Source organism: Anas platyrhynchos, chromosome 5 (genome assembly GCF_047663525.1).
Source record: "Anas platyrhynchos isolate ZD024472 breed Pekin duck chromosome 5, IASCAAS_PekinDuck_T2T, whole genome shotgun sequence".
NCBI lineage: Eukaryota > Metazoa > Chordata > Aves > Anseriformes > Anatidae > Anas > Anas platyrhynchos.
In genome coordinates, this window is record NC_092591.1 from 53,488,023 (window position 1) to 53,514,423 (window position 26,401).

At 44.1% G+C, this 26,401-nt stretch overlaps 1 protein-coding gene across 1 annotated transcript in view; it reads left to right on the forward strand.

Annotated features, from left to right (window-relative positions):
- The first annotated feature begins 3,095 nt into the window (after positions 1-3,095).
- Positions 3,096-26,401, forward strand: part of C1QTNF4 (C1q and TNF related 4) — a 47,492-nt gene continuing 24,186 nt past the window's right edge. Inside the window, exon 1 of the mRNA XM_072039079.1 lies at positions 3,096-3,119. The gene's annotated coding sequence lies outside the window, so the exon portion shown is untranslated. The remainder of the gene's footprint in view (positions 3,120-26,401) is intronic.

Below are 26,401 nucleotides of genomic sequence, written 5' to 3' on the forward strand. Positions count from 1 at the left end.
ACAGTGCTGTGCTCTGCACTTATCGCTAGAACAGCAGTGTTATCACATCAGTGTTGTGTCTGCTGCTGAGCAGTGCTGCCACAGCATCAGGACTCGCTGTAACCCTCCTAGGGAGTGGGCAAAAAAAGTGAGAAAAGAAACATCCCCAGGGCAGCTGACCTAAACCAAAGGGATATTCCATACCATAAGATGTCACACTCAGCAATAAAAGGTGGAAAAAGGAAGAAGAGGGGAGTGGTGAGCTCTCGTTGTGAAAATGTCTGTCCTCCCGAGCACCAGCTACGTGCATTGAGGCCCTGCTTCGAGGATGTGGTCAGGCAGTGCTCATTTGTGGGAAGCAGACAGTAATTTCTTTCCTCTGCACTTCCACACAGCCTTTACTTGTTTTGTTTTGTTTTTTCCCTTTCCCCCTCCCTTTTACCCTTCCCCTCACTCCCCTTTAGATAAATTGTTTAATTAATAATCTTTCCTTATTAATTATTTTTTCCCTTTAATTAAAATATCCTTATCTCAACCCGTGAGCTGTTCTTTCTTCTACTTATTCCCCTCCTCAGCAGAGGAGGGGGAGTGAGGGAGCGGTTGTGGTGGAGTTCAGCTGCCTAGCACGGTAAAACCACCACACCATGTTTGAACCAAACATAAGGGAATCTGCATGTACTTGTTCGATTTTGAGGGACAATCTGTAGAGTCTGAAAGCACTGCTGTCAGAGACCAGCATGGCTTTATTTGAGCAGAGGAGCTGCAGAGCTGTGAGAAGTGTGTTTTATCCAGGGCCTGAGTGGACAGCTCGGTGTACCAGGCAGTGGCAAGGAGCTTCTTCAGTTCACAAGTCAGTAAAAATTTAATAGAAATTCACTGGTATAATAAACACGGCTGTCACTGACTACACATCCCAGGAGAAATAACAGCACCTGGTAGCCAAGCTTTTGAGGCTGCCTTCAGTTCTTCTCCACAGTATCCTGTTGTTCTTGACTGTCTCTCAGCCATTCTCTCCTATTCCATAAGCTCCTACATTCTCTTTCTAAAGCTAATTATGCTAATAATACATTGAGGCTCTAAAAAATTTATCATATGGGATTTAAACAAAATGCCTATTTCCCCCAAAAAAGGTTAGAGAATGGTTTTAAACATTGACCTTTTGCTCTTCTTTGCCTGGGTGAAATATGTTACAGCTCCTTTACTGCATATGAAAGAGAACAGGTACCTTCCTATGCCACAGAGAATGGAAATGAAATACATTTCTGCCTTCAGCACTTGAACAGCAAAATAAACAAAACAATTCTGGGAGCCTGTTGGAAAACAACACAGTCCAGGGCTCTTCAGTTTGTCATGGGGGTTTGGCAGACTTCAGCCTAAACTGAACACTGCTCAGGTATATATAAAGTCAGGAGGGCTGGCAGAGTGGACTTGTTTATCTGCAAGGGTGCGTACATGTTTAACAAGGAGTACGCTTTAAAGGTTTATACTTAGAGATGGAAATTATTTGTGTTGAACTCCTTGCTCATGTTAAACCACATTCACCGGTTACGTTTGCATTGGCAAATTTACAGTAAGAGTTAAATCAATCTCACTTGGATAGGAAGTTCTGTTTGTTCATACTAAACAGGGGTGGTGGTAGCTCTTCCTTTTAGCCAGCTGTTGATGTGAGTCACACCTGAGATAATCGATATTCCAGGCAGTGACAGCCAGAAATAACGGCAGTACAGGAATCCCAGATTCAGTTACGATAACGTTAACTTTATCCCCTGCCTGGTCCCACACTTCCACCTGTTCTCTGATACCTCAGAGCAACACAGCCCGTTTCCTCCACCACACAGGACAGACGGCAGGTTCAGAGGCCACACAGGAGCTGTAAGTGCTGGGCTGTGCTCCTGTAGCAGAGGCCCAGAGGCTCTCTGCTCCCGTGGAAATTTTGTCTTAAATTTAGCCCCTGGATTCAGTAAGCACAAACTGAGATCTTCCGCTTTTGTGCAAAGAGCACACACTGTCAAAATACACTCTTGTCTCCTCTTAGGTAGTAGAAATGGGCCGGCTGCAGTGCATGGTCCCTGCACTGCCAGCTGGACTGCCATGCTGTACTCAGAGAAGAAATTTTCATAATCCTTGGTTATGTTTCTCTGCTAAAACCCTTTGGATCGCAAGACTAATTCTGAGAATAAACCATTACGTTCCTCTTAGTTACGAGCTTGCTTACTGCTCTTTAAAACTTGCACACACTTTATCATATCTCACCTGTAGAAATCAATGAAATCTCGAGGTGCAGTCTATAGCATTTCAGCTGACGGTCAAAAGCTTGAAAGTAACATTAAGAAATATTTTATTAGAAATCTGGATTGATGGGAAGAAAGTAAAGTAATGCTTTTTATTAAACTTTAGGGTGGGGATTAATTTAATATTTTTCAGTCTTTGCAACTGAATATTTGGAACTACGCTTGCTGAATTATGATTAGTTCTGATATGTTTTTTATTTCTCTTTTCTGTGCCTTAAGCACGCTTCTTTTCTGCTGTTTCTAGTATGACTAATGGAATCAAATGCAAATAACATGGAAGTTAATATTTCATATGTCATAGCGGCAGAACCTTAAGTGTAGTTTAAGTTAAGAAATTTATTAAAGTTGTCCAGTATATCTCAAATCTCATCAAAAAAATCTGAAATATCAACGCAATTTTGAAAGACTAATCTTTTATTAATACAAATTACATTAAAAAGAAATAAACCTTGCAACAAGAGAAATATTATGTACGTTAAAAATGTCCAAAACCATAAAAAGGTTGCTCTAAATTTATTTTAAATTAAACATGAGAATCTAACAAAGATAAAAGTGTGATCAACTTTCCTTCTGCGAAAATGACAGCGAAATTTTTTGATGGACTCTGCCATCTACTGCATGATGTAGGAAATGCAGCATAAAAATGTGAAAACCAGGAGAAATTTACCTGCTGACAGTTCAACATAAAAATAGTTCTTATTTTATAATAATTCCAATGCTTAAATACCCTGCATGAAATGTTTTCTCTATCTTTGTAATTGCAGAAAACAGATGTGCGTGTCTCATCCATTCGGTGTGTCAGAGTCGCTCTGGAGCCATGATGTGAAACCAGGTGAAGGCTGAGGAAAGGTAGGAAACCGTGCGCAGTCTTTAAAGCTTCACAAGTCCTGGGGAGAACAGTAATCTCAGTCTACACTTGGGGCTAAAAGCTTTGCAAACTGCCTGTGCCTGATCTGTTTCCCACTGTGAGTTAGCAGTGTAGTTTGGACCAACGTGTCTTGAGGGCAAAACTTGGAGAACCTTTAATGTAGCAAGCCTGGTTCAAGCTGTGTATCTTCTTTTAGCATTGGAGACAGAGCATGCAGGGGAAAAGGAGTCCTCTTCTCTTGCTCAGAAAGCTGACAGGTTCCAGAGATCTTGCTCTAAGCAAGCTTTCATGCTGCTTGTTGTCTTGTCTCCAAAATGTGTTGACTGTTCAGGGATGCACCTTTAAAATCAGTTAACCTTTGTTCAGGAAACCATTGCCCCTGCACATTCTGTTTTTAGGAAAGAAGGCAACATCTGTATACTGTTTGGACCCACACTATCAAAAGAAATGGTGTTCATCTTGGGTATCCCGGATCCATTTCCATAATATTTTGCAATCTAGCTGATGATGATCTGGCCTAATTCCCTACTCCTCAGCACATTTTCAAATTCCTGCGAGCAGCCTTTCCGTGACTGTCCTTACATGACATAGCAGTGACACCTGCTCACCCTCAGCCAGCTTTAACTGCTAGCTGTTGTGAAAGACAGAAGATAGTGTCCACGACTGATAGACTGATAACCACCCAGATAAGCAAGCAGAACGATGCAATAGGACCTCTGCTGCCTGTATGCAAAGTGCTGATGAAAGGACATTTTATTATAGGCTTAATAATATCACCTAGCAGCATTAGCTGTTTGGCCTTAGTTGCCTCCTCTGAAAACATGCTCCAAGTCTTTGGATGAAATCTCAAAATATTTAGCCTGACTACATTCCCTAGCCCACTGATTCATTTAAAAAGGGCTACAGTCTGGACACAACTACAGATGTGGTTCTTCTAGTTTCTAAAAGCAGGGATTAGACTCCGTTGTAGGCTCCTGGCTATAGCAAAAATAAGGCTCCTGCAAGCATGGGATAAAAAAGCGTTTAATGGGTCATGAAGTCTTTGCTGTTACCCGCAGCCTTGTCAGAAAATCCTGTGAATAAACTCCTGTAGTTCTCTCAAGACTAAGAAAAAGAGAGAGATCAGAATTCCTTACCTCCTGATTTCCTCAGTATTTTGAATTTCCTTTGTCATAGTGGCATTTTAGACTAAATTTTAAATAATTGATTAATAGCTCACTTTTTCTATCTAAATGAGTTTCTAAATGAGAAATCCAGTACTGTATCATTTCTAATACCCTCATTTGTAAGGCCATCTCCAAGTTAAAATTCGTTAAATGAAAATTTAGTAATTACAACCTCCCTTATGTATACTGTCCATAAAATGTCAGCGTTTCAAGTTTTTAATCAGACTATAAGCCTTTTAAATTCTGTAACTGCATAAAATTAATAGCAATTCAAGAGCCATTGGTGGAGCTTGGCTTGAGACCTACTGACAAGACCTTATATCATTGAGAACTGGTCACTACTATGAAAATCAATTTAAAACACACCAACATGATAAAAATTGAATATTGCTTGGAAGTTAGCTACTGCTTAGATTCGGTGTTTGAAATTCAAACAAGATCAGCTTCAGTATGTATCTATGTGTTGCAATAGTGTGTGTGTTTGTCTAGGCAGATCTGCCTGCACAAAATTCTTGCTAACCTCTAATGAAGGGAGCATTTCAGATCAGGTCAAGTCTCATAAATTTACAACTCCTTCACCTGAGGAACTTGAGGACTGAAGAAAAAAAAAAAAAAAAAAAAGAAGTCAAAGCACGTTCACAGTAACTTTCCTGCAGTTCAAGAGGCAATCTGTTTGCTTTGTGATTTCTAGAAGATTTGGATGTCATTAAGGGCCATCCATTAAGTATAGAACATGTTTTGCATTTTTTACTCTTTCTTCTGCAATAAAGGACTAAAATATGAGAGAAGCCCCAGGAAAAGCCCTTGACTGTTGTTTTTGGCTTGCCACCACTTTAGCAAAGTTGTTATTCCAACAGCAAAAGTAATGGAGCTGTGTGACCTACAGAATTGTGTCCCCAGATTTTCTTCCATTCTTTCACTCCTTCAGTACCCCCAGATTGCTTCTCAGTTTTCTACTTACTTCACTATTCAAAAGGCAGCACGGCTCTCTGGGTTAATATTTTGCACTTAGACTTGAGCTGCCTCTGCTCAGTAGCTGCAGGCTGACTTCCTAGCCAGCCAACACCTCTGAGATGGATAAGGGTCTGTCTCTCTCCTCACAACGACATGGTATTTGTTGCACTGGAAAATCAGACCAAATTGTCCAGAGCAGACACTGATTTAGAGGCTTCTACCTGAATTATACCATGCTGGAATTTTCCAACAGACTGTTGTGCCAAATAGAGCATCCTAACTGGTCCTCCATTCCCTCCCTTTCTGGAAACTTCCAGGGAAAGTTGCCATGCTGCTTCAGATCAGGGTTGTGTTGGGGAGAAGTCCAGTGAGACAAGTACTCATCCCCGGCTTCCATAGAATGTGACTTCAGAAATGTGACTATTACATGGACTAGTATTTGCATAAAACAGGATTTCCCACTCAAAGTCAGCCCAATTCTAAAAGAAAAATGAAAGGCGGAGATCCATCGGTTCAATAATTCTGTTGAAAAACTTCCTTTTCTTCTGTCATCTGTCCTCATAATTTGACAAGGAATGTTAATTGAGGAAGACATTTTAATATGTGGGAGGGATTGTGACAATTTTATGTGGCTGCACAGAGTAGGAAGATGGCAAAAACTATGAAAGTGTGTGAGAATCTTAGCCTTTCACTTATAACACATTGAAATATTAGCATCTGACAAGTTTCTCCAATTTTAATACATTGAAATATTAACATCTGGTATTTCCCCAGTTTTCTAACATGTCTTATTGTGAAAACATGGACATAACTGGAAGTTTAATAACAGTATCCCTCGCAGGTAGTCTGGACAGGTCTTGCAACGCATACTGTAGGCCTGGGAGGGATTTGGGGATGTTTTGTCTTGCCTAAGAGTTCTTCACCCACAGCTCTTCATCCTGCAGCATTGATGGATGATTACTATGAAAATTGGAAAGATGAATTTAAATGTTAGATGACCTCTCAATCACCTTTTAGAAACCTGGATCCAATGCTCATCTATGTAACACAGAATCTTAGACTTTGTTCCTGTTACTTAGACTTTATTCCAAGGAGACAGCATATGTGTAGGCATGGGAACAAAAAGCCATTGTATATCAGCTGCTCAAGGGTAACTAAACTTTCTCTTAGAGTAGCTGTGAGGCAATTTGAGATAGTTTACCCTAAACTGACTTGTGCAAATATGTATAGAGAGAGGTTTTTAAATGTAAAAGGTATGAAATATTTTTTCCTAAACCAATACTGAAAATTAATTTAATGATTCAGAGCTGACCTACTTGTGGGTGTATACCATAATTTTCCTTTGAAAGAGCTCACATTTGCATATAGCTCTTGCTCAAAACTTTTGAGATCTTTTCTTTTTAAACCTTTCCAGTATTTTATGAATTTTTGTAGCCTATCCCAAACCTCAGTCACTCTCTGATCAGACTCCTACTCTTCATAGCTTCTCCCAGTCTTATAAAGCTGCAACTGTACACCTCTGTGTTGATACCAAATTCCCTCACTGAAAACAGCACTCAGAGAGAGTCTTTCAAGGGACACTATGCATATATTTTGTACAGTTGTTCTCTCTTCCTGTTTTACTGCACAAGATTTGATTCCTGCCAGGTCTTCCCTCATGATACCTCATGATATATATTTGTGTGTTTGTTTAATTGAGGACAAAATACATCTTCATTTTCAGAGAACTTTCTGAGTTCCTCTTCACCAACCAGAAGGAAGGGGAATCACAGAATCGCAGAATTTCTAGGTTGGAAGAGACCTCAAGATCATCGAGTCCAACCTCTAACCTAACGCTAACAGTCCCCACTAAACCATATCCCTAGCTCCACATCTAAACGTCTTTTAAAGACTTCCAGGGACGGTGACTCCACCACTTCCCTGGGCAGCCAGGAATGTCTCCTCGTTGTTCTAATTGTTGAAAGGTAGTGCTCTTTGTTCAATTCTTTGTTTGAATTGTTGAAGAGTAGGGGCATGAAGTTTCCATTTTTCCACTCACCGGTGACATCGCCTGAGTGCCATGAGTTGCCTCCGTCAACTATGACGGAGAGAGGCTTGGCAACTCCGTCAGCCAGTTCCCTCAGGACCTTGGGATTCATGTCATCAGGTCTCCCATAGACTTGTACTTGTTCAGATCCTTCAGGTGGTCTCGAACCTGCTCTTCACTTCCAGTGGGTGGGACTTTGATCCCCCAGCCTGCATCTACGGGTTCAGGGAAAGGAAAGGCTTGGGAAGGCCGTCTGCCAGTGCAGACAGAGGTGAAGAAGTTGCTGAGTACCTCAGCCTTCTCCAATTACTCGGATATAGAAACTCACTTCTATTATAAGAAGTTAGCCACCTATAATTGCTTATACCCTAATATTTTCACCCTTTAGTCTATTTTCACCCTTTAGTCTATTTTCACAAGTGTTAAAGATTCAAACCCATGGGGACTGCTCCTGTCACCCCAGCGCAGCAGCCCGAAGGAAGCTGGGTCCTCTCTCGTGCTCTTCCTCCAGGCTCTGTGCAGGAGATGCCACCTCTCGCGCAAGGGCTGGGGGATGGGAAAGAAGCACTCTCACAACCTCTGAGAATTGGCAAGAGGTGTTTATTGCCAGGACATCCTGCAGGTGACCCTGCGGGATGTCCGTGCTGTTCGGTGGCCCCAAGCTAATGCTTGGGGTGGAGCCGGCGCGACGAGTAGGGAGCCGGGCGGGCACTCCTGCGCCGCTGTTTGTGCTGTCCGATGGTAGACAGCGAAGCCGTGCCGGGGCAGTTCCAGGTCTGATCTGGTGGAGCCGGGTCCACTTCCATTGCTTCCTCTGCCTCTTCGGCTGGACCCAGCTCCATGGGCTCCACGGCATTTGGCAGCAGGAGCAGCCAGTCCTTTCCCGGGACTGCCCACGTGGGTTGCCTGGCACTCGGAGTGTTCTCGGGCCAGGGTGCCGCGCCGGGGGCTCGTCCGGTTCCGTGCCTAGGACCCACGCCGCTGTCCGGTTCATTTGCGTGCAAGGTTTCCACGCTGCCGTCTTTTTTACGGCCACGGCTGGGTCCCGCGCTGTAATCCGGACGACTGGCACGGCTCTGCTCCCCACGGCTGTCTGTCTGGCGCCGCTCCTTTCGCTCCACGCCACCGTTGTGACAGCGGGAAGGCCCAGGCCCCCTGTCACTGTACAGCTGACGGGGTGGCCTGTTCCCCGCGTCCTCGCGGTGCCAATGGTACCGCTGATAGTAAGTATTCATGGGCTGCACGCCTGAGGTGTCGCGGGCACTGGTGTTTCTTGTGCCATAGGCGCGATCCCTTTGCCCATGATACTTCTCTTTGTCGTTAGCTGCCTTTCTTCTTGGCTCTTGCCCGGACAGCATTGCTGCTCGTGCACGCCAATGAAGGCTGCCTCTCGCCTCCTTGCTCCTGCTCTTCTTCCTGCAGCACCAGCTGGCAGTCAGAGGGCCTCGAAGCTCAGCGAGTGGCGGGCCAGTGGCAGGGGGCCCCTTTTATAGGGCCTGGGGCAGGGGTGGCCACTGTGACCTCAGCCAGGCTCTGTGATGGAGTGGCCCAAGGTGGCTGTGTTGGGAGCAGCCTACAAGATGCCCTCGCGTGGAGGAAGGAGGAGGGTTGGGGGGCTGAGGGCCCCTTTTCTGGGGCTGGCTCCCCCGAGCCATTTGGCCTGCCAGAGAGAAGGGCTGCCCCATGCGATCCTGCCTCAACCCGTTTTTCTCCAGATCTCCCAGGGTTAGGATCTCTCATGAACAAAAGAAAGCAACGCCAACAAAACCAAAACAGGCCGATTCAAAAGGCTAAAGCAGTCAAAACTGAAGTACCCATCATGACTGTTAATAACTTGCAAAAGTTTTCACTGCACGTTTGGCATGTGACGGTAAAATTCTGCAACACGCACAGGGTGTGGGAGGAACAGAAATTACGTTCAGAGTCTGAGTCTGGAACTTTGTGCCAGAACAGGGAAAAACAGGGGATGTGTTTGATCAACAGGCTCAAGCGCTCTCTTCTTACAAGAGAGAAAAAGACAGCACTTCAACTATTTTTAAGGTATAAATCAGCTCTGGAGAGCTGCATGCTCATGCAAATGCATATTTTGGTATTGGTGCTTTTATTTTTTTATTTTTTAATTTATTCATATTTTTTTAGAGGAACAGAAGTTCAATCCCATCAATTTTTGTGCAGCTATCCTGGGAGGGCTGGGAGCTGTAGATACCAGCACCAGGATTTCTCAGTGGTAGGCTGAGATGAGCAATGTTTTACTTGGTTAGGAAGGAAGTGCCTCGGTGCAGGAATAAATACTGGATTGCATTATAGCAGCAGTTAGTAACCTATCTGGTTAGTGGCTTTTATGTCAAAGAGAACATTTAAATTAAAATAAAATGTTTTTGTGTCTACCAGGTGAAGGCTGTACTTTTCCTTTTCCCTAAGGTAAATGGAGCTTGCTTCTGCTCTCGCTCAGTGATACAGAAAACCAACTTCAGCTAAAGTGCCTTCAAAGGAACGGGGCTGAGTGCAGGACTTAGGCCCTGTGTCCTCTACAAAATAAAATGTGAGACAGAAGAGTTTCTCGGAGCCCTGTAAAGCATGCCATGGTCAATAATTAGGTCAAAATGAGGCTTGCTGGTAGCCTCTATCTATATATGTGTGTATATAGAGAGAGCAGCAGCAGACGTGCTGGGGACCTCACGTTCTTTGTATCTGCCACCAGCGTGCCCTCGCTTTGAGCATCTTCTTGGTGTTAAGTGTGGCACTAATAAGAAAGGTTTTAGCTATGTGTTCATCCAAGGGAAAGTGGCCCTGCAGGTGCCGCAGGTGTTAACCACAGTGCTTCTGTGTCTTGAAGAGATGTAAAGGATGCTTAAAGCGTGCTCTGAAGCACGCAATAGAAATGAGGCAAATTGGAATTTCAGCATCTACACGGTGCGTTCACGTGAATTCTTACTGCCATGTTCTTTAAGATCTTATAAGCCATGATTGATAATGAAATCCTTAAAGAGGAGGAGATGTGGTTTGGATGGTAATAATGCTTCAGAACAGTAACTACGACAGATTTTTGTTTTGTTATTAAATATTTACTATTTTTTTTTTTTTTAAGGAAAAAAAATGTGAAAGATGTTTTCACAATGGTCCATGTCATAAACACAAATCTTTGTAAGCTCAAGAGTCTATTTGGGTGTTAGTTTTCCATGGTAGCTGCATCTTCATGGACTAAACCTTTGAGGATCTTGGAGGCCATGGAATGCAGCTTTTGGGCTGTCAGAAGCAGGGTGAGAAGCATGTACCATTCTCAAAGAAGCCGTGATACATTGCTTATGTCACAGTGTCACAAAATGGTTGAGGTTGGAAGGGACCTCTACAGATCATCTTGTGCGACCTGCCTCCAAATGCTTGACTTTTCTTGATATCAGCAGGGCCCTTTTGTGGTTTGAATAGAGAGTAACTGGCATTGGTGTTGAATTTGATGAAAACAAAAAGTTAATAATGTACCTGTTTCTCAGTCCAGTTTTCTGATGATGGGGCTGACTGCTCTTTCTGAGCAGAAATGTCACAGAATCACAGAATTTCTAGGTTGGAAGAGACCTCAAGATCATCGAGTCCAACCTCTGACCTAACGCTAACAGTCCCCACTAAACCATATCCCTAAGCTCTACATCTAAACGTCTTTTAAAGACTTCCAGGGATGGTGACTCCACCACTTCCCTGGGCAGCCAGGAATGTCTCCTCGTTGTTCTAATTGTTGAAAGGTAGTGCTCTTTGTTCAATTCTTTGTTTGAATTGTTGAAGAGTAGGGGCATGAAGTTTCCATTTTTCCACTCACCGGTGACATCGCCTGAGTGCCAGGACTTTTCAACTATGACGGAGAGAGGCTTGGCAACTCTGTCAGCCAGTTCCCTCAGGACTCTGGGATTCATGTCATCAGGTCCCATAGACTTGTATTTGTTCAGATTCTTCAGGTGGTCTCGAACCTGCTCTTCACTTCCAGTGGGTGGGACTTTGATCCCCCAGCCTGCATCTACGGGTTCAGGGAAAGGAAAGGCTTGGGAAGGCCGTCTGCCAGTGCAGACAGAGGTGAAGAAGTTGCTGAGTACCTCAGCCTTCTCCAATTACTCGGATATAGAAACTCACTTCTATTATAAGAAATTAACCACCTATAATTGCTTATACCCTAATATTTTCACCCTTTAGTCTATTTTCACCCTTTAGTCTATTTTCACCCTTTAGTCTATTTTCACAAGTGTTAAAGATTCAAACCCATGGGGACTGCTCCTGTCACCCCAGCGCAGCAGCCCGAAGGAAGCTGGGTCCTCTCTCGTGCTCTTCCTCCAGGCTCTGTGCAGGAGATGCCACCTCTCGCGCAAGGGCTGGGGGATGGGAAAGAAGCACTCTCACAACCTCTGAGAATTGGCAAGAGGTGTTTATTGCCAGGACATCCTGCAGGTGACCCTGCGGGATGTCCGTGCTGTTCGGTGGCCCCAAGCTAATGCTTGGGGTGGAGCCGGCGCGACGAGTAGGGAGCCGGGCGGGCACTCCTGCGCCACTGTTTGTGCTGTCCGATGGTAGACAGCGAAGCCGTGCCGGGGCAGTTCCAGGTCTGATCTGGTGGAGCCGGGTCCACTTCCATTGCTTCCTCTGCCTCTTCGGCTGGACCCAGCTCCATGGGCTCCACGGCATTTGGCAGCAGGAGCAGCCAGTCCTTTCCCGGGACTGCCCACGTGGGTTGCCTGGCACTCGGAGTGTTCTCGGGCCAGGGTGCCGCGCCGGGGGCTCGTCCGGTTCCGTGCCTAGGACCCACGCCGCTGTCCGGTTCATTTGCGTGCAAGGTTTCCACGCTGCCGTCTTTTTTACGGCCACGGCTGGGTCCCGCGCTGTAATCCGGACGACTGGCACGGCTCTGCTCCCCACGGCTGTCTGTCTGGCGCCGCTCCTTTCGCTCCACGCCACCGTTGTGACAGCGGGAAGGCCCAGGCCCCCTGTCACTGTACAGCTGACGGGGTGGCCTGTTCCCCGCGTCCTCGCGGTGCCAATGGTACCGCTGATAGTAAGTATTCATGGGCTGCACGCCTGAGGTGTCGCGGGCACTGGTGTTTCTTGTGCCATAGGCGCGATCCCTTTGCCCATGATACTTCTCTTTGTCGTTAGCTGCCTTTCTTCTTGGCTCTTGCCCGGACAGCATTGCTGCTCGTGCACGCCAATGAAGGCTGCCTCTCGCCTCCTTGCTCCTGCTCTTCTTCCTGCAGCACCAGCTGGCAGTCAGAGGGCCTCGAAGCTCAGCGAGTGGCGGGCCAGTGGCAGGGGGCCCCTTTTATAGGGCCTGGGGCAGGGGTGGCCACTGTGACCTCAGCCAGGCTCTGTGATGGAGTGGCCCAAGGTGGCTGTGTTGGGAGCAGCCTACAAGATGCCCTCGCGTGGAGGAAGGAGGAGGGTTGGGGGGCTGAGGGCCCCTTTTCTGGGGCTGGCTCCCCCGAGCCATTTGGCCTGCCAGAGAGAAGGGCTGCCCCATGCGATCCTGCCTCAACCCGTTTTTCTCCAGATCTCCCAGGGTTAGGATCTCTCATGAACAAAAGAAAGCAACGCCAACAAAACCAAAACAGGCCGATTCAAAAGGCTAAAGCAGTCAAAACTGAAGTACCCATCATGACTGTTAATAACTTGCAAAAGTTTTCACTGCACGTTTGGCATGTGACGGTAAAATTCTGCAACACGCACAGGGTGTGGGAGGAACAGAAATTACGTTCAGAGTCTGAGTCTGGAACTTTGTGCCAGAACAGGGAAAAACAGGGGATGTGTTTGATCAACAGGCTCAAGCGCTCTCTTCTTACAAGAGAGAAAAAGACAGCACTTCAACTATTTTTAAGGTATAAATCAGCTCTGGAGAGCTGCATGCTCATGCAAATGCATATTTTGGTATTGGTGCTTTTATTTTTTTATTTTTTAATTTATTCATATTTTTTTAGAGGAACAGAAGTTCAATCCCATCAATTTTTGTGCAGCTATCCTGGGAGGGCTGGGAGCTGTAGATACCAGCACCAGGATTTCTCAGTGGTAGGCTGAGATGAGCAATGTTTTACTTGGTTAGGAAGGAAGTGCCTCGGTGCAGGAATAAATACTGGATTGCATTATAGCAGCAGTTAGTAACCTATCTGGTTAGTGGCTTTTATGTCAAAGAGAACATTTAAATTAAGATAAAATGTTTTTGTGTCTACCAGGTGAAGGCTGTACTTTTCCTTTTCCCTAAGGTAAATGGAGCTTGCTTCTGCTCTCGCTCAGTGATACAGAAAACCAACTTCAGCTAAAGTGCCTTCAAAGGAACGGGGCTGAGTGCAGGACTTAGGCCCTGTGTCCTCTACAAAATAAAATGTGAGACAGAAGAGTTTCTCGGAGCCCTGTAAAGCATGCCATGGTCAATAATTAGGTCAAAATGAGGCTTGCTGGTAGCCTCTATCTATATATGTGTGTATATAGAGAGAGCAGCAGCAGACGTGCTGGGGACCTCACGTTCTTTGTATCTGCCACCAGCGTGCCCTCGCTTTGAGCATCTTCTTGGTGTTAAGTGTGGCACTAATAAGAAAGGTTTTAGCTATGTGTTCATCCAAGGGAAAGTGGCCCTGCAGGTGCCGCAGGTGTTAACCACAGTGCTTCTGTGTCTTGAAGAGATGTAAAGGATGCTTAAAGCGTGCTCTGAAGCACGCAATAGAAATGAGGCAAATTGGAATTTCAGCATCTACACGGTGCGTTCACGTGAATTCTTACTGCCATGTTCTTTAAGATCTTATAAGCCATGATTGATAATGAAATCCTTAAAGAGGAGGAGATGTGGTTTGGATGGTAATAATGCTTCAGAACAGTAACTACGACAGATTTTTGTTTTGTTATTAAATATTTACTATTTTTTTTTTTTTTAAGGAAAAAAAATGTGAAAGATGTTTTCACAATGGTCCATGTCATAAACACAAATCTTTGTAAGCTCAAGAGTCTATTTGGGTGTTAGTTTTCCATGGTAGCTGCATCTTCATGGACTAAACCTTTGAGGATCTTGGAGGCCATGGAATGCAGCTTTTGGGCTGTCAGAAGCAGGGTGAGAAGCATGTACCATTCTCAAAGAAGCCGTGATACATTGCTTATGTCACAGTGTCACAAAATGGTTGAGGTTGGAAGGGACCTCTACAGATCATCTTGTGCGACCTGCCTCCAAATGCTTGACTTTTCTTGATATCAGCAGGGCCCTTTTGTGGTTTGAATAGAGAGTAACTGGCATTGGTGTTGAATTTGATGAAAACAAAAAGTTAATAATGTACCTGTTTCTCAGTCCAGTTTTCTGATGATGGGGCTGACTGCTCTTTCTGAGCAGAAATGTCACAGAATCACAGAATTTCTAGGTTGGAAGAGACCTCAAGATCATCGAGTCCAACCTCTGACCTAACGCTAACAGTCCCCACTAAACCATATCCCTAAGCTCTACATCTAAACGTCTTTTAAAGACTTCCAGGGATGGTGACTCCACCACTTCCCTGGGCAGCCAGGAATGTCTCCTCGTTGTTCTAATTGTTGAAAGGTAGTGCTCTTTGTTCAATTCTTTGTTTGAATTGTTGAAGAGTAGGGGCATGAAGTTTCCATTTTTCCACTCACCGGTGACATCGCCTGAGTGCCAGGACTTTTCAACTATGACGGAGAGAGGCTTGGCAACTCTGTCAGCCAGTTCCCTCAGGACTCTGGGATTCATGTCATCAGGTCCCATAGACTTGTATTTGTTCAGATTCTTCAGGTGGTCTCGAACCTGCTCTTCACTTCCAGTGGGTGGGACTTTGATCCCCCAGCCTGCATCTACGGGTTCAGGGAAAGGAAAGGCTTGGGAAGGCCGTCTGCCAGTGCAGACAGAGGTGAAGAAGTTGCTGAGTACCTCAGCCTTCTCCAATTACTCGGATATAGAAACTCACTTCTATTATAAGAAATTAACCACCTATAATTGCTTATACCCTAATATTTTCACCCTTTAGTCTATTTTCACCCTTTAGTCTATTTTCACCCTTTAGTCTATTTTCACAAGTGTTAAAGATTCAAACCCATGGGGACTGCTCCTGTCACCCCAGCGCAGCAGCCCGAAGGAAGCTGGGTCCTCTCTCGTGCTCTTCCTCCAGGCTCTGTGCAGGAGATGCCACCTCTCGCGCAAGGGCTGGGGGATGGGAAAGAAGCACTCTCACAACCTCTGAGAATTGGCAAGAGGTGTTTATTGCCAGGACATCCTGCAGGTGACCCTGCGGGATGTCCGTGCTGTTCGGTGGCCCCAAGCTAATGCTTGGGGTGGAGCCGGCGCGACGAGTAGGGAGCCGGGCGGGCACTCCTGCGCCACTGTTTGTGCTGTCCGATGGTAGACAGCGAAGCCGTGCCGGGGCAGTTCCAGGTCTGATCTGGTGGAGCCGGGTCCACTTCCATTGCTTCCTCTGCCTCTTCGGCTGGACCCAGCTCCATGGGCTCCACGGCATTTGGCAGCAGGAGCAGCCAGTCCTTTCCCGGGACTGCCCACGTGGGTTGCCTGGCACTCGGAGTGTTCTCGGGCCAGGGTGCCGCGCCGGGGGCTCGTCCGGTTCCGTGCCTAGGACCCACGCCGCTGTCCGGTTCATTTGCGTGCAAGGTTTCCACGCTGCCGTCTTTTTTACGGCCACGGCTGGGTCCCGCGCTGTAATCCGGACGACTGGCACGGCTCTGCTCCCCACGGCTGTCTGTCTGGCGCCGCTCCTTTCGCTCCACGCCACCGTTGTGACAGCGGGAAGGCCCAGGCCCCCTGTCACTGTACAGCTGACGGGGTGGCCTGTTCCCCGCGTCCTCGCGGTGCCAATGGTACCGCTGATAGTAAGTATTCATGGGCTGCACGCCTGAGGTGTCGCGGGCACTGGTGTTTCTTGTGCCATAGGCGCGATCCCTTTGCCCATGATACTTCTCTTTGTCGTTAGCTGCCTTTCTTCTTGGCTCTTGCCCGGACAGCATTGCTGCTCGTGCACGCCAATGAAGGCTGCCTCTCGCCTCCTTGCTCCTGCTCTTCTTCCTGCAGCACCAGCTGGCAGTCAGAGGGCCTCGAAGCTCAGCGAGTGGCGGGCCAGTGGCAGGGGGCCCCTTTTATAGGGCCTGGGGCAGGGGTGGCCACTGTGACCTCAGCCAGGCTCTGTGATGGAGTGGCCCAAGGTGGCTGTGTTGGGAGCAGCCTACAAGATGCCCTCGCGTGGAGGAAGGAGGAGGGTTGGGGGGCTGAGGGCCCCTTTTCTGGGGCTGGCTCCCCCGAGCCATTTGGCCTGCCAGAGAGAAGGGCTGCCCCATGCGATCCTGCCTCAACCCGTTTTTCTCCAGATCTCCCAGGGTTAGGATCTCTCATGAACAAAAGAAAGCAACGCCAACAAAACCAAAACAGGCCGATTCAAAAGGCTAAAGCAGTCAAAACTGAAGTACCCATCATGACTGTTAATAACTTGCAAAAGTTTTCACTGCACGTTTGGCATGTGACGGTAAAATTCTGCAACACGCACAGGGTGTGGGAGGAACAGAAATTACGTTCAGAGTCTGAGTCTGGAACTTTGTGCCAGAACAGGGAAAAACAGGGGATGTGTTTGATCAACAGGCTCAAGCGCTCTCTTCTTACAAGAGAGAAAAAGACAGCACTTCAACTATTTTTAAGGTATAAATCAGCTCTGGAGAGCTGCATGCTCATGCAAATGCATATTTTGGTATTGGTGCTTTTATTTTTTTATTTTTTAATTTATTCATATTTTTTTAGAGGAACAGAAGTTCAATCCCATCAATTTTTGTGCAGCTATCCTGGGAGGGCTGGGAGCTGTAGATACCAGCACCAGGATTTCTCAGTGGTAGGCTGAGATGAGCAATGTTTTACTTGGTTAGGAAGGAAGTGCCTCGGTGCAGGAATAAATACTGGATTGCATTATAGCAGCAGTTAGTAACCTATCTGGTTAGTGGCTTTTATGTCAAAGAGAACATTTAAATTAAAATAAAATGTTTTTGTGTCTACCAGGTGAAGGCTGTACTTTTCCTTTTCCCTAAGGTAAATGGAGCTTGCTTCTGCTCTCGCTCAGTGATACAGAAAACCAACTTCAGCTAAAGTGCCTTCAAAGGAATGGGGATGAGTGCAGGACTTAGGCCCTGTGTCCTCTACAAAATAAAATGTGAGACAGAAGAGTTTCTCGGAGCCCTGTAAAGCATGCCATGGTCAATAATTAGGTCAAAATGAGGCTTGCTGGTAGCCTCTATCTATATATGTGTGTATATAGAGAGAGCAGCAGCAGACGTGCTGGGGACCTCACGTTCTTTGTATCTGCCACCCGCGTGCCCTCGCTTTGAGCATCTTCTTGGTGTTAAGTGTGGCACTAATAAGAAAGGTTTTAGCTATGTGTTCATCCAAGGGAAAGTGGCCCTGCAGGTGCCGCAGGTGTTAACCACAGTGCTTCTGTGTCTTGAAGAGATGTAAAGGATGCTTAAAGCGTGATCTGAAGCACGCAATAGAAATGAGGCAAATTGGAATTTCAGCATCTACACGGTGTGTTCACGTGAATTCTTACTGCCATGTTCTTTAAGATCTTATAAGCCATGATTGATAATGAAATCCTTAAAGAGGAGGAGATGTGGTTTGGATGGTAATAATGCTTCAGAACAGTAACTACGACAGATTTTTGTTTTGTTATTAAATATTTACTATTTTTTTTTTTTAAGGAAAAAAAATGTGAAAGATGTTTTCACAATGGTCCATGTCATAAACACAAATCTTTGTAAGCTCAAGAGTCTATTTGGGTGTTAGTTTTCCATGGTAGCTGCATCTTCATGGACTAAACCTTTGAGGATCTTGGAGGCCATGGAATGCAGCTTTTGGGCTGTCAGAAGCAGGGTGAGAAGTATGTACCATTCTCAAAGAAGCCGTGATACATTGCTTATGTCACAGTGTCACAAAATGGTTGAGGTTGGAAGGGACCTCTACAGATCATCTTGTGCGACCTGCCTCCAAATGCTTGACTTTTCTTGATATCAGCAGGGCCCTTTTGTGGTTTGAGTAGAGAGTAACTGGCATTGGTGTTGAATTTGATAAAAACAAAAAGTTAATAATGTACCCATTAGTCCAGTTTTCTGATGATGGGGCTGACTGCTCTTTCTGAGCAGAAATGTCACAGAATCACAGAATTTCTAGGTTGGAAGAGACCTCAAGATCATCGAGTCCAACCTCTGACCTAACGCTAACAGTCCCCACTAAACCATATCCCTAAGCTCTACATCTAAACGTCTTTTAAAGACTTCCAGGGACGGTGACTCCACCACTTCCCTGGGCAGCCTGTTCCAATGTCTAACAAAGAGGAAGAGGAGGGAGAAGCAGGGATGAAAGGAAGGGAAAAGTGGTATTGCAGACCCATTTTGTAGATGAAACATGGCATTCTATGACTTAACCACACGCTCTTTGACAGTATGACGTAGCAGCAAAAATCAAGTTTGTGTTATCTAGAATAAGTTTATGTAGAGGACTGAGTCATATTTTAAGAGGTTAAGAGCTTTGACTTCAAAAGCCCTTTGTACCAGAAGCACTGCCTTCAGCTCTATATTTAACCTTTTTTTCCTTTCAAAGCAAAAGAAATTACATAGCCATTATACATCCCTTTTGAATTTCAGTGTGTGCCAGGGGCAAGCATGAAAGTTTCTTTCAGCATCTGATGACTCATAAGGTTGTTTCTTTGACTGGTCAGCCTTTGGCTTGGTATGGTCAAGAATCAAACCAAACAGTAATTGCCTGGTTTTGCAGACAGTTTTTTTTTTCCTCTAACAGGATGGTATTTCAGTTGGCACAGGAGTTGTCCCATAAATGGTTTTGATTTTCCATGTGAGTACATTATTGGTGCTTCTAGATGTCCACAACCACCCCATTTCTCCTCTTAAAGGAAGAACAAGAGGCATTTTGTTTTTACATTCCGCAGAGCTATGTCAAATGGACAAAGTGATCATGTGTCTGTTTCCAAAATCTAAAATATGGTCTGGCTCTAACCATCAGGGTTTCATGACTAACATTGGCCAGAGGGTGTGTTACTTGGATCATGAGCTTGCACATCTGCCAGAAGGATGCCAACCTGTTTGGTCAGAAGAAAAAGGCCAACAGCATTGCCCTGCAAGGGTGACTGCATGCATTTCATGGTGCATTTCCAACCAGGCACCTACAGCAATGGTGAGCTTAACTCATTGAGCTTTACAAAATCTTTTAGTCAAATCATCTTCTGTTGTGGCAATACACACTACATATATTAGTTTCCTGAAATTTCCACCAGGCGAGAGCAGAAAAGTTACACAGTTAGGTATTCTACCTTCAGCAGAATCTGAAAATATTCAGAGCACACATGAAATGCAGCTCTACAATGTCTGGGAAATAAACTGTCACCAGATAAATCCATCGGTTGAGTCCCCTTCTTTCTTTTTAGTTCCTACACTTCATTGGAAGATGTTAGCTTTGGAAAACAGTGAAGGACAAAGAGGTGGGGTGTCTTTCCATGTTCCCTCTCGTGCTGTTTTTTATTTTATTGTTTCATAATACATGGTGCTGTACCATTGATGAACTGAACTTTTCTATTAAATGGAATGAGAAAAACAACCAAAGAAAGCAGCTGTAAGTAATACTTCTTTTTCCAACAGCAGATTACATTTCACTGAACTGGAAATCAAGTCAGAAACCTAGCAGATTGTGCAAATCCCCCCTAGAAGTCCATTTACACCTTGGGCAAAAGATGCCTTTGAAAACTCTTCCCTAAAGGACTTACCTCTTAGAAAGGAGAATAAAAAGGGGGAAGGTGGCAAAGAAGAAATAGAAGGATGCAATGTGGGTTCTCAGAGTTATTCTTTATTAAACTTCATGTTGAAACCAACTGAAAATTGGCAAAGCTTCCTAGGAAAATTTAGCAAAGAAACAGCTTGCAGTAATCTAGCAACAAGGGTTACTATGGCAATAGCAGTACACTGTGAGATTTAGTAGATATAATTTTCCATGATTCATGGATATTTTTAGCTATTTTTCTTTTTGTTCTGTCATGCAAATTGCCTTTCTGAAGAAAAGGAAGGACAGAATCAGCTAGGTCTTGCCCTCAGAAAAGATAGAGAGGTGTAAGTTGGTGCTTAAAGGAAGTCTTTGTGCTCCAGTCTCATATGATCAACCATCCTAAAGAAATCTTGGGGTCTTTACTCCTACCCCATTCATCTTGTCTTGAGCCTTTAACACCACTTATTGTTCCCTGCTTCTTGAATTCCTTCCATTCTTTATTCACCTTAATTTCCTTCTCTAAATCTTCTCCCTCCTAGTTCACAGTCTGACCCCTACAAATAATTTTTCTCCCTTCCTTCTTTTCCAGCTATTATCCAACATAATTCTTTTCCATGCCACCATCTCTTTTCTTTGTGGCATGGTTTCAACACAGGCATTCTAAAACCTGGCTCCTAGCTCCTTGCCCTCCTCCTTCTGTGCAGTCCTCTCTTTGGCCTCTTTATGGCTTGCTCATAGCTGATCAGGAGTTTAACGTTCTTTTATTCTCAACCACACTGACTCAGTCGCCCTCTTAGCATTTAGATAAGCACCATGATTTTTGTATGGCTGTGATGTGCAAGCTATTACCTTTGTTTACCCTCATAATATCTCTAAGATCTGGCCCCCTGTTCTTTGACCAAATGTCAAAACTTGTCATTTGAGGCCTGTTCTTCTACCACATCTAGAGTCTCAGCTCCTGGGCTGCACATGCTCAGTCATTCAAAATGTTGATGAATTCATGATCTTCCCTATGCACTTCAGCTGCTGATCTCCTCCTCCTCTGCTATGACAGGTTCCTCAGCTGCATCAGCTTAGAACAAAGTGTCCTCCTCTATATTAGGGCTTCTGATCATCCCCTTCACTTTACCACTGTCTCCAACTTTTGTTATTGTATATCCACAACTTGTACAGATGTCTCAGTGCTGTGTTACATTGACCCAGAATATCTCCTTTAACTCCCATTTTGCAGTTCACCTCCACCACATTGTATGAAACAGTAGCATCTTAGTACTGGTTAGGCTACCAGAAAACTGCACAGAGTCATTGGCAATCACCAGAACATGCTCATGCTATTATTTCTTGACCTTCCTTACTTTTCACCTCTAATCATTTGTTTGTTGAATTCACTTAATTATTGTCGCTAATTGGACTCTCAGTGTTTTAAGAGTGGGACTGTTTGCCTGCTATCCCCCTTAGGTATACAGCTCAAAAGAAATGAAGCTCTTTGAAGCCTCTATAAATGTTGGAAGGAAGGCATAAATGGAAGAAGTGTTAAAAATGCTGAAAAAGAGCAGTTTGTTAACTTAGTAAAGGCTGGGGAGGCTTACAAGGATCTTTGGAAAACCTAGCAAAGGATCAGAATATAAATATCCACAATTCACAACTCCTCCTGATTTTAGTATTAGCTTCTAGTATCTGCATACATAAAAGTACAAATAAACACACACAAGATAAGAGAATATTCCTAAAAATGAAAAATTAAAAACATGCAGAAAAGCAATTTTGTCATGCAAAATACAATTATATAGCCAAACTTCCTACTATATTTACAGGAAAAAAAGCTGCCTGCTTGTTAATGTATATTCATGAGTTTATGTACATTCGTGTTTATGTATATTCAGTCAGTGGCTCCCTGTGCCTTGTCTCAAGACACAGCTGATCAGTAGCTGGGGCTGTGGTGCAGTGTTACATAATGCAACTTTATGACTTTGCAAGATGTCAATTTCCTTTCCAGCATTTCTATGTTTGTTTTTTTCCTGTGTTCAGAAAGTAAAGTATTTCAGATAAATACACTCTTTGCATGTTTTTTACACATTTTTTTAATGTGTCCACATAGGACACATTAGATAGAGTCATGGTGTAAATATAGGAATACAAATTGTCTTCTGTCACAGAGGATACTGGACTAAAGATGTCCTCGTCTGTTCTGTGTTAACACTCCTGTGTTTCTCAAATTAAGTTTTTCTTCTCTCTGAACCACTGTGATGTGTGGCAATATGGGCATAAGGTAAAAACATGGGCATAAGGAAAAGTTTCCCAACTCTGAGAAACTGTGTGTGTGTGAGGAAGAAGTAGCAATGCCCCATCCCTCAGAATAACTGATGGGTGCAAAACGCAAAGAATGGGAGTTCCTCTCTCAAGAATCAGCAGTACTGGGACTCCATCATCTTCTCTGTAGTGCCAGCAGTCTCTCCTGTTGCAGCAGGCTTAGCTGGGCAAAGGCTCTGCTGTGCTCCAGGGAGCACTGTGGGATGGGAGCTTTCCTCCAGTCCCCAGCACAACCGCCCTTCTGCCAGGCCCAATGTCTGACATCCATAGCAGCAGAGAGACTCAAGACTTTAGTTCACAACAGGCTTTGTGTTATCTGATACTACCAGATTTTTCTTTCCCCCTTTGGTGACTGTGAGTGCTGCTTTCTGGCTGCAGATTATTTCTTTGGGTTTCTTTGTAAATGTGCTCAAAGACCTTTGGTTATTAATGCAGGGTTCTACAAACAATTATTAATGATATTGTTATTGTTCTGCAGCTAACATAATTAATGTTATATTTGTAAGTAAATGCCAATATTGTAATTTCAGAAATATCTCCTACCTACAGCTACCACACAGCACTTTCTGCTACCAGAAACTAGGACTTTTTAGGTAGAAAACCTGTATTTACTCCCAATGTTTTACCAGAGACGCATCAACATCCCTGACAGGAAAGCAAATATGACACGTTATAAAAAAGGTGTTTGAACTGTTCAGCCTATTCTGAATGGCTTCCCAAATACACAGTATTGGTATATATTCTGTTTGCTGTTGCAGTTTCTAAGCTGTTGTCCCTGCACTATCCAGTAGATGATGCTAATGTATTACAAACCAGTCTCTGTTCAGTTTCCATCTGCGAAAAGATGATGATGGCCCCAAAAGTGTATTTCTGTCACATTCCAGACATCTTACAAAATTCTGTGTTGCTCTCTTTAATTCTTGTCTTTTCCAGTATGTGCAATCTGGAGTTTCAGAATGTGTTATTTTTCTGAAGTGGTTTTGTTACTAAGGTTGCCTCTTTCATGTACCTGCCTACCAATCTTTTTCATAACTGTCTGCTATTCAAGTCAGTCTGACACATTTGACCAGTCTCAGAAGTCCATTGCCATCTTTTTACCATCTATTGTCATCTATTACCATCGCTTTGCTATCTATTTACTCATATTTTGTGATGTACAACATTAGGCTTTGTGCTGTGTTGACATTTTTTCCTGTTTCCAGTCTGCAGCAAATACGTGAAGCTAAATCCTTGCACTATAAGGACAAAGGCAAGAAAGGGAAATAACATGTTCCATACGTATACATAAAGAAAAGGGCAGAAATGAGTTTCCATGAATCTCCCAGGATACTCAGCTTTTCTAATCTCATTCTCTAGCATAAGCATACCTTAATTATACACTATGGGAGGAAGCTATATAATCACTTCTCCTTTGCAATGGATTCTGATTTTCTTACATGGAGAGGCTTGCAGCTAATTTCACAAGAAGCCTCTTTAAAGATCTTGGAATTACTGGCAGAATGAGCATGCTCCTAATCATATATATCAGAGCCCAGGTTTTCTCAAACAGAGCAACGATGTCTGCGTGGCATTTACAGGCTTTATTTACATTTGCTGCTGAAAGGAAAGCAGATTTAAAAAACAGGTTTGCCAAGGTGGATGCAGAAAAAAAATTTGATCTCTCTCTGCTTCCCCCAGTCTCAACCCCATTCTCTGAAGTGGTGGGATCCTAGCCAGCCCCCTCCAGAAGCTGGGCAGCTAGTTAATATTTCTCCTGTGCTAGCAGACTAGCACTTGTGGTCCTTCCAGCCATTGGATCCCGACATAGCTGTTACCTGCTTGCTGAATTGACACACTACTAGAAGGAGACAAGCCAAGAGGAACAAATCCTGTCTTGCGAGGAGGAAAGAAAGAGGGAACTGAGCTACCTTTCTTTGCCCTTTGTTTCTTCCTCTGTCTTTTTTTAGCTTCTCTCCCTTGGGAAAAGTATGGGCACCTGAGGAGATGGAGAAAGAACTCCTTGCTTCCTGCAGCAAGCAGGTCTGATGTCTGTCCTTTCCAGATTGTGAAGCCGAGGCTAATTAGACCATTTGGCTTTTCTTATACTTTTTCCCCCAGGAGGGATGAGTTATATGAGAAAGTTGAAGCTTCTCGTGTCATTCTGCAGCAGGCTCAAGGACAGGCAAAAAACATTACTGATAATTGTATTGCAAGAGTTGGCAGCATAGAGGGGATCTAAGAATAGGCCACCCAGACAGCAGCTGGGGCATGAAGTAGACTTAGGAAATGCATGATTCAAGGTGTAGGCGTTAGGGCTTGCGTGTCTTAATCTAACACCTGGGTAAAAAGTTCCAGAACACATGAGTAAATCAGCATGAAAAGCTTCAGCAGAAGCATATTTAGTCATGCAAGGCATACAGGCTGAACTGCAGGGTTAGTTGTTGTGTAGTCATTAAAGCAAAGAAAAATAATCAACGGGTGAGCAAATTGTTTTAACAGAGAACGTAAAAGGAGTCATCTGATCCTTTTCTATTTCCCTGGCATCAATCGCCAGCAAATACATCTTTGTCATCATGTTCAAGGAGAAGAAGAGAGTGAGAGACAGAAAGAGAAGGCACAATGCTTCAGCCAACAAGTCCTCTCTCCTGGACTGGAACTGCTTGCCTGGCCAGAAGTGTGCCTCAGACCTGTTTTTGCGATGTGTGAGTCCCTTTGGAGGTAAACTTCATGCAAGTGTATCAGAAGACACTATATTAAAGTGTTGAAGAGAAATTGCTCACAAAATAATAATTTTTATTGATAGGTACTGAACATATCTCTAATAATCCAGGTACGGTCCTGTCACATGAAATAGCCAAATCGGCAGTCTAATAAAAAATACCTGCTTTTTTCCCCACAATGTGCTGTTGTATCAAGAACTAGAGGCATAAAAGAAGTACCTGTATTTTGCACATCAGATGTCTCTAGAAAAGAAGGGAAAGGAAAGGAAAGGAAAGGAAAGGAAAGGAAAGGAAAGGAAAGGAAAGGAAAGGAAAGGAAAGGAAAGGAAAGGAAAGGAAAGGAAAGGAAAGGAAAGGAAAGGAAAGGAAAGGAAAGGAAAGGAAAGGAAAGGAAAGGAAAGGAAAGGAAAGGAAAGGAAAGGAAAGGAAAGGAAAGGAAAGGAAAGGAAAGGAAAGGAAAGGAAAGCAGAAGAGAGAAGAGAAGAGAAGAGAAGAGAAGAGAAGAGAAGAGAAGAGAAGAGAAGAGAAGAGAAGAGAAGAGAAGAGAAGAGAAGAGAAGAGAAGAGAAGAGAAGAGAAGAGAAGAGAAGAGAAGAGAAGAGAAGAGAAGAGAAGAGAAGAGAAAAGAAAAGAAAAGAAAAGAAAAGAAAAGAAAAGAAAAGAAAAGAAAAGAAAAGAAAAGAAAAGAAAAGAAAAGAAAAGAAAAGAAAAGAAAAGAAAAGAAAAGAAAAGAAAAGAAAAGAAGGGAGAACTTTTTATAGAAGTCTAAAAGAAAGGGAAATAATTGAGAAAACAGGCTGTAGAGAGAGGTTGCCTTTGGCCCTGGCAGGCAAAAGAGCCATTGAACTGCAAGAAATACTGAAGAGCTGGATCTGTTTTGTTTTATCTTGAACTTTATGCACCCTGGAGAAGGGCAGACTTTTTATGTAATTGACAGGAATTTTAACACCCGAGTACAGCTGGTTGATGAGAAGAAAGCTGCTGGTTGCTGTAGTTTGACTTGATAGAATTTGTCAGGAATGGCTTTGCTTGCTGTGATGAGTAAGCATGGGAGACATTTCATTGCTACTGTGGGGGCTGTTTTTAATTCACTGTAGACATTTGGGTTGGGAAGCTGAGCTTTACGGGCCATTGTATTTAAGTAATTTGGAACAAGAGTTTGGAGTATTAGAGGGAAAGCTGGGTTTACAATATGTTAATAAGCATGAAGAAACGTTGAAGTCAGCCTGTATAAAGCTTCATTTGGAGCAATACTCGTAGCCTGCCTGTGAGCTTCATTGTACACATGGAGAAGGATTTTTTTTTAGTTTAGTAGAACAAGTTTATCTTAAAAT